Source organism: Cyanistes caeruleus, unplaced genomic scaffold, assembly GCF_971803275.1.
Source record: "Cyanistes caeruleus unplaced genomic scaffold, bCyaCae1.hap1.1 HAP1_SCAFFOLD_101, whole genome shotgun sequence".
Taxonomy (NCBI): domain Eukaryota; kingdom Metazoa; phylum Chordata; class Aves; order Passeriformes; family Paridae; genus Cyanistes; species Cyanistes caeruleus.
In genome coordinates, this window is record NW_028255903.1 from 554,842 (window position 1) to 562,747 (window position 7,906).

The window sequence follows — 7,906 nt, forward strand, 5'->3', positions numbered from 1 at the left end:
GTGGTCTTTCAGAATCACTGAAACCTACAGCAATTCTCCTCCAAACAACCATAGATGATATCCTTGTGGGAGGAGATGAAAAAGAAGTAATAAAAAATAAAGATGCTGAAAAGAGGTGCACTACCTGGGAAAAGGGATTGTTGGTAGTTAATCCAGCTCTCATAGAAGTAGAAAAAATTACACAACAACAACCAATTGCATTAAAAGGCCCTTTTGAAATTACTAAGACAGCCACTGCTGGGACTCTCCACCCTGACGGGGTGGCCCAGAGGGCCACAGTGAGGAAGTGGTATGCCCAGATTGAACATGACTCTAACATCTTCTCAATAACAGAAGGAGCTGTAAAAAATCAAGTGATACAAAAAACTGAGAGCTTAAGTAGCAGCCATGACAAACCTGACTTGATAATTAAAGAAACCCCTCCCAACATAAAAACAGAAAAAGGTAGGCTGATTTCTAGCCTACAGTATTGGTGGAACTTGGGGGTGAAGAAAGGGGTACCGAAGGGTTTAATGGTTAACCTGCCGCTTAAAAAATTAAGTAAATTGGTCTCTCAGTGGCAGGATTCCATCCCCATTGTACCAAGCGCTCCACCTCACCCTCAACTGATTCTGGGCAGTGGGCCAAAGCAACACCACTCACAGGTTCTGGACAGTGAGCAAAAACAATCAGCAAACTCTTGGTTCACTGATACCTCTGCCAAACGAGAGGGAGAGGTGTGGAGGTGTGGGGCAGTAGCCCTCCACCTTTCCTCTGCTGAACAAATCGCTACTGAGGAAGAAAGCAGCACTCAGGCTGCAGAGCTGATAGCTGTTTGGAGTGTTTTCCAACATGAGGTACAGAATACCTCCCTTGTCTGTATTTACACTAACTCCTCTGCTATGTTCAAGGGATATACTGAGTGGCTTCCTTTTTGGCAACAAAAGGACTGGGAAGTAAACAGAATTTCAGTATGGCAGAAGGAAAAGTGGCAAGAAATTCTACGCTTTCTGCTGGTAAGAGTGGGGATTATATCTTGGTTAGTCCAAACTGAAACTTTTAAAAGAACTACAGGAGAATATTCATGGGTAACCTCCGATGCCCTGGGGATAGAGCATTGGATAAACACCCACTGGATAATTCCATCATTTTAATCTCCTGCCCCTATGTGGCAGACTCTGTTTTGTTTATTTTCTACAGAAGAACACCGAGGGACATGAAGATCAGATAAACCATGAACTTATAGATTTAAAATAAATGCTGTAACAAAGCCTATATTAAGTGTGATAATCACATACCATGGTGTAAATACCCCTTTTGTGCTGAATGGTAAAACTAACGTTTTCCCTTCTTTTCTGTTAACTCAAGGTGATGATGTTTCAATACGCTGCAGACTGAGTACCGGATCCCACACTGAGCCTGTACACAGTCAAGTTGCCGGATCTCATGGCCAGGTTATATCTTGTGACACTCGGAATCAAGATTGTTGGCTGAATTTAACGGCTGTACAATTACCTATCACACAACCACCAATTAGACTGACTCCAAAAATTTCTGAAATTGGACCCTATGTAATCAGGAAAACTGGCCAACAACAAATGCTATTTAATCCAGCATGGTCTATCAAACAAGTTAAATTACTAATGCAAAACAATGTCTCAGAGATTCAGCCAGCTTGTTCACCTTTTTTGCAAAATTCCTTTGAGGGGTGGACAACCTGGTTGCGAAAGTGAAATTCTTTTCACAAACGGATGACAAGAGATATAACCGGTGTCGTGGGATCAGGACTAGGAATTTTGAATAGTATTGATTCAGAAGTATTGATGAATAAATTGGCTGTTGCAACTAAAGATTTGACCAAAATACAACAACCACTGAGGTCATCTTTAACTGCTTTGGGAACCCAACAGTGGTTGCTATTAAACATATTACCAAATTGGGAAAGGGTAGATGTAGATGATCACAAATTAATAATTGATGCACTCAGTGCTACCCAAAACAATGTTTCTCTGGCTCTTAGCTGTATTCAAGCCCAGTTGTGGATGCAGTCAGTTGCTGCATCAATTATCAGAGAGGGTGAAGAAGGCACCTTTCCCACTGAGATTCGGAAAATAGTCTGGGACAATGCCAATGATTTTGAAAAGGAATTTCAATCTTGGTGGAATTTGGTAAATTTTACCTACGATCCCACCACAAACACAGCCACAGCTTTTGTGTTGACAATACGTAATGCTTCAGTACATTCAATCTTTCCTATCATTGCATTGGGGCTGAATCATGACGGAGCTGTTCTCTATCCTTTAGAGCATAGGGAATGGGCCCGTCAGATTGGTGGGAAATGGCAAACTGTTGGTTTAGAAAATTATATTGTCCAGGAACAACAAGGGTTTATCTGTGAAAGTAATGCAATCAAAGCTCAAGACATTTGTTTAGACACAGAACAGAATATCTGTCATTTTGAAATCCATCCTAATGACACTTCTGAAACAGTGCTTGTGTATGTAGGCAATGGATGTGTATGCTTGAGAACTGCTTGTGATAGTATGCTTGTAGAAAACATAGTAGTGGATACTAAGAATCATTCAAATTTTTGTGTATGCAATTTTACTGAGATTATAGGTTGTGACTTTTCTTATTTAGCTCCAGTTACTTCATATTATCTTTTGCAGTATAATTACACTTTGATTCATTGTTTAGTGCCTGCTCCAATTGGAATGAACTTTACTCTGATAAGGCAATTGTTGCTTCACCAGGATTTAATCGAAATTTTGGAAAAGATCAAAAAGGATGGACAAAAGACCTTAGTTACGGTTCACCACAATGTGAAAGGAATACATCGTGTTCTGGAAAGAGTAAGGAAAGGTGCTGAACACAAGTGGTGGGACACTCTTTTTGGGTGGTCACCAACTGCTACAGGTGTTTTGAACAAATTGTGTCATCCCATCATCGTCCTCTTGGTTTTAGTTTTACTTGGTTTTGTTCTATCAACAATCTTGTACATCCTGAATTGGAGAATGATGAAGAGGTTGACACAATTGACTTCCATAATGGATGCACACAACATGATTGGTACTTTACATGTTGCTGATACCCCTAAGGTTATCGATACTCGATGAATTATGCAGGCACTACAATAAATAATTTGACATTGTGACTATGAGGTTAATCATTTTATCATGGTGTATTTTAGAATATAATTTATTGTTTGTTTTAAGATAAGAAACCAATATGTAAGTCTTAGTCGAAATTATATATATGGAATAGTTTTTCTTTGAAATCAGCATATTGATTTACTTATTGTTTTTGTTTTCTCTTTTTCCTTTTTCTGTCCCTTATCTTTTCCCTACTACCTGTCTCTGTTTTTTCTGGGATATACTACCAACTGTAACGAGTCCTGAAGACTTCAGAGAAGAATTCTGCAGCAGCACTACAACATCGTGCAGAAAGACCTCGACGATTGTGAGCCACGGGGTGGTGTAAGAGACGGTCCGAAGATTCCCTCATCTGTCTCACAACCGTCTCAAGGACAGAGACTGAGACCCTGAATATCACAAGGGACTTGGTTTGGGGGTTTGGGCCTAGCTGAGATGGATGTTTGCTCAGTGATTGTTTGCAGGAGGTTGCACGGTACACTGCTCTCGTTCCTGCTGGTGAGCAGAGGCTTGGTAACCTGCGCAACGGGTTTTCCACGACTCATGGCTCTCATTCCTGCTGGTGAGCAGAGGCTTGTGCCTGGTACCCTGTGCAATGGGTTTTCCACAACACCTTGTCCTTGTTCCTGCTGGTGAGCAAAGACTTGCAAGACATGGATCGCTCTGTACCCTACACCTGCTCCCTGCGCAATGGAATTTCATTACAATGATCATCAATCTCATCTGGTTTTGGCCCTGCGCCCCTCGCTTTGCAAAAGACTATAAAATTATACCCCAAACTCACCTTCCTTTGAGATCTCCCCAACGGACAGAAGACTCTGCGTCGTTGGACGGCTGAGTGGACTTCAACGTTGGTAGCTATAATCCCCTTACTCTCTTTTCCTTATGCTTTGCTTTCTCTTTTCTTTCCCTCTATCGCATATTAGTGCTGATGAGCACTCAATAAACTGTGTTTTCTTGTTTAAGTCCTTGGTTTGCTGATAATCTTTTGTACTCTAAGACCGGCTAAAAGAACCACATCACGAATCCCACCTTGCGGATCGTGACAGAAGTACAGACAGAATTCTCTTGCTCTCTTTGTTTTCCGGCTTCTGAGGAGGTAGCGGGCTCTGTCTCAGCCTCCTCCCCCCTCTCCAGGCCGACAAGGCTGCGGGGTGGAGGAGGGGAGGGGGAAGAGAAGCAGCGCTCGTCAGCCGAGCTTGGTTTTCAGTTTTTGTTGGTAGACTGAAACTTAACACCATGAACTCTTGCAGTTTTCTTAAAGCTTTTAATTTTTTTGCTACCTGGATAAACATACAGATTACTCCTTTTGTCAGAAAGACAGAGAGAGAGACAATCAACATAGAGGAGACATCATAGAACCACCAAAAACAGTGAAGAAAAGAGTTAAGTTTAAATAAGAAAGAGAGAATAAGATGATGCTTTACAGCTGAAATATCTTTCTGTTAAAGCTATGGAGATAGACAATAATAGTATAAAAAGACTCCTTTAATTCATGATAAGAGTATTAGGAGGAATGAGATATTCAAAGTGTAACTTTTGAGCAGAAGAAAGAGAGAGTACTTGTGATACTGTGAGTTGCTGGAATTGAGTTGAGTGAAGATTTTGAAGCTTTGAGAGGCAAAGAGAAAACTGTTTTCCAGGAAGGCTCACAGAGACAAATAAAGAAGACTTCTGCCTTTGAATAACTTATCCTTAAAAATAAGATTCCTAAACTCTGTGACCCATACACACCTCGGAGATGTGAAATGGGAGGAGAAGATTTAATGACAGATTTCCGGGCAGCTGGCATTAGAGAAATAGAAAACTATGATGAAAAATAGTTTTCTAGTGAGAAACTCTGTAAGCTAACAGAAAGAGACTTCTGGTTCTCTACAAAGACTGATGAAAGACTGTAGCAAGAATTAAGACTGTTTTTCACCACTAGAGTCCTAAAGTTATTTGTCTCTATGTTGTCATGTGTACAGAGAAATAGTGAAGATGTGGAAGATAAGGAGGTTTTCTGAAAGTTTATTCTGGTATTCTTATTCTTGTAGTTTGTTAATAAACTGTCTTTATTCCCTTTAAGTCTTAAGCCTGTTTTGCTCTTGTTCTAATCCATATCTCACGACAAGAAATAAGTAGTTTTTAGTTACTGGTTTAAAACCACGACAAATTGGAATTGTCAGCATTATTTCACATTATCGATTTTTAGTTATATATATAAATATATATTATTATGTTGTTATTATTATTGTTATTATTATTTTACTTGGACAAACAAACCTGAGCTAAAGACTAAGTGACTTCTTCTGTCACTCCACGTGGGAGCATTCCGAAAACGATTGTTCCTTCTGTTGGTGCTGTTAACAAAATCCCTCCTTGTCTTCCCAAACCCATGAGTTCTTTTCCTTTTTCCATATGCAATGTTTGGATGCATTTTAAGACATCCAGCGGTTCAGCCTCTTTTAACCGACTGCCCCACTGCTCGCACGGTGCTCCGACCTCAGCCCCACTCCAGAGCCAGCGAACTCTGGGGAGGGCTTCCCTTCTGGGAATTACAGATGGGACTGATTCCTTACATTTACATTTTAAAAGTGACATTTTGTTGTGATCTGGCTAGACTTTGCCAGTTTTGTTTCAGCAGCAGGCAGAGTCAGCACCAAAGGCACAAACACCACCTGAAGGAATCAGTGTCACTTACTGCAGCTCCAAGCAGCAAAAGATGACAAAAGGAGCAGCTCAACAATGAATCCAATCATCAGTGCCAAAGATTGCCTGCAGGGATTAACAAAGATCCAGCACCAGTTCCCCTCAGACTTTGCCATCCCCAGATCCACCCATCAGCTGGGGAAGCTGTCACAGCCAAGGGCTGGAGAGCCACTCCAGACACTGGGAATTGCTGCAGGTGCCTCCAGCCACAGGTGAGGCTCCAACCCCGCTGTGAGAGAGGGCCCAGCTTTGATAGTGCTGAATAAACAAACTGACAGCACTTCTGGTGTGGGAATATCTGGTTTCATCCTCCTCTTGGGTCCCTACCAAAGCCTGGCCAGGCCTCAAGGAGGAACCAAGGGAGTCAACCCTGACCATACACCCCAAACAAGGCCAGATGTGGGATTTCATGGCCTTGTCTGGCTTCTAAACACAGAGAGGTCAATCTATGTTTCATTGATGAGTGGATACAACTATCACAGTGTTCATGACCATGAATATTTCAGTAATGAGCAGATGGACAGATAACCTTTGGCTGGAAGGTTCATCCAGAGATCACCTTTGGCTCAGGGCCTGTTGTTCAGGCCTCACTCAGGGCCTGTTGTGCAGACCTTGGCACTTCAGGAACGAGGGTTAGTGGGGGGCTTGACACTGCTGGGTGACTGGCTGGACTGGATGAGCTCAGAGGTCTTTTCCAGCAGAATGGATTCTATAATACCAGGATTCTATCTGCTGCATTCAGCTAGGTCCATTACTTAGCAGCATTACTTTAGTCCAAAAGCCCCCTCTTGCTCAGCTCTTGTGGCCTGAGGCTTCAGCTCCTTCAGCTCCTGGTGCTGAGCTGCTCAAGCTGAAGGAGACCACTGGGAGAGAAGAATAAGTTCATTCAATTCCTTCTGGGACACGGAGAGGGGAAATGTGAAAACAGGAGCATTGTTTGGTGTGGCCTCCTCTCTGCTCTTCACACTTTCAGTGCTTTGACCCAGCCAAGAGCTTTCTCCAGGATTCAATGAAGCAGCTGTTCCTGCTCCCAGCTCTGGCTCTTCCCAGTCTCTGACCTTGACTGGTTTTGTCCCTCTTGCTGTGCCCTCTGTTCCCCCAGGGGGCTGCCCCAGACTGAGGGATCAGATGCAGGCACTGCTGCTGCTCCCTCGGGACCAGCCCCAGTTTGGTTGTTGCTGTCAGTGCCAGCAGAAGCCGTGGCTGGAGCAGCGGGTGCTGACAGTGCCCCAAGGCCCGGGGCTGGAGGGGTCCCTGGGCTGGGGCTGGGAGGGAGCTGCCCCTTGTTCTCCCTCTGCCTCCCACAGAGCTGGGCCGGGCACAAGTGGGGCAGCAGAGCCAACAGGGAGCCTGCGAGTCTCTTGCAGCCGTGCCTGCTCAGAGTTTGGCCTTGGAGCTTCAGGTGGGCAAAGGCAGCTGCTCTGCTCCCTCTGCGTGTCCCCGTGTTCAGCACTGCTGCTCCATCAGTCTGTGCCCAGCAACGGGGAAAATGCCTCAGCCCTGCAGGGCCAGGAGCTGCCAGGCTCTGCCTGAGCAGCTCAGCCAGCGGGAAGGGAGCTGCTCCACACGGGAACCAGGAGCAAAGGACATGCCTTTTCTAGGACATGTTTTCTGTAAAAAAAACCAACAAAAACAACAAAAGCAAACAAAAAAAACCCCCCCAAAAATATGAAAGATAAAAATTACCCCCAAATGTGTAGTGAAGAATCTTCTGTAACACTGGAGTAAGAAAGAGGTAACTGATCTTTTGAAAAAGAGAACTCAGCTTTGATTTTAGTTCCTTAGTTTGTTCATGTGCTAGTGAAAAGGATCCATTAGCTGCCTTCCTTGAGAGATTTTATGGATGTTTTCCAATATTAAGATATTTTACACTGCAGTTAAAGGAATAGAAAATTGAAATACATGTTCTTCATGACTGTGTCTTGAGTGTAAAAATTTTGCAGTTTGAAACTTGGACCTAAATGATGAGTTTGGCGGGAGAAATGCAGCACTCAACATGAATGATCAGCAAGTCTCATTTATTGGTAACTCTAAAACCACTTATATAGCATCAATAATTAGGCTCATACATAGTGCAAAAGCAA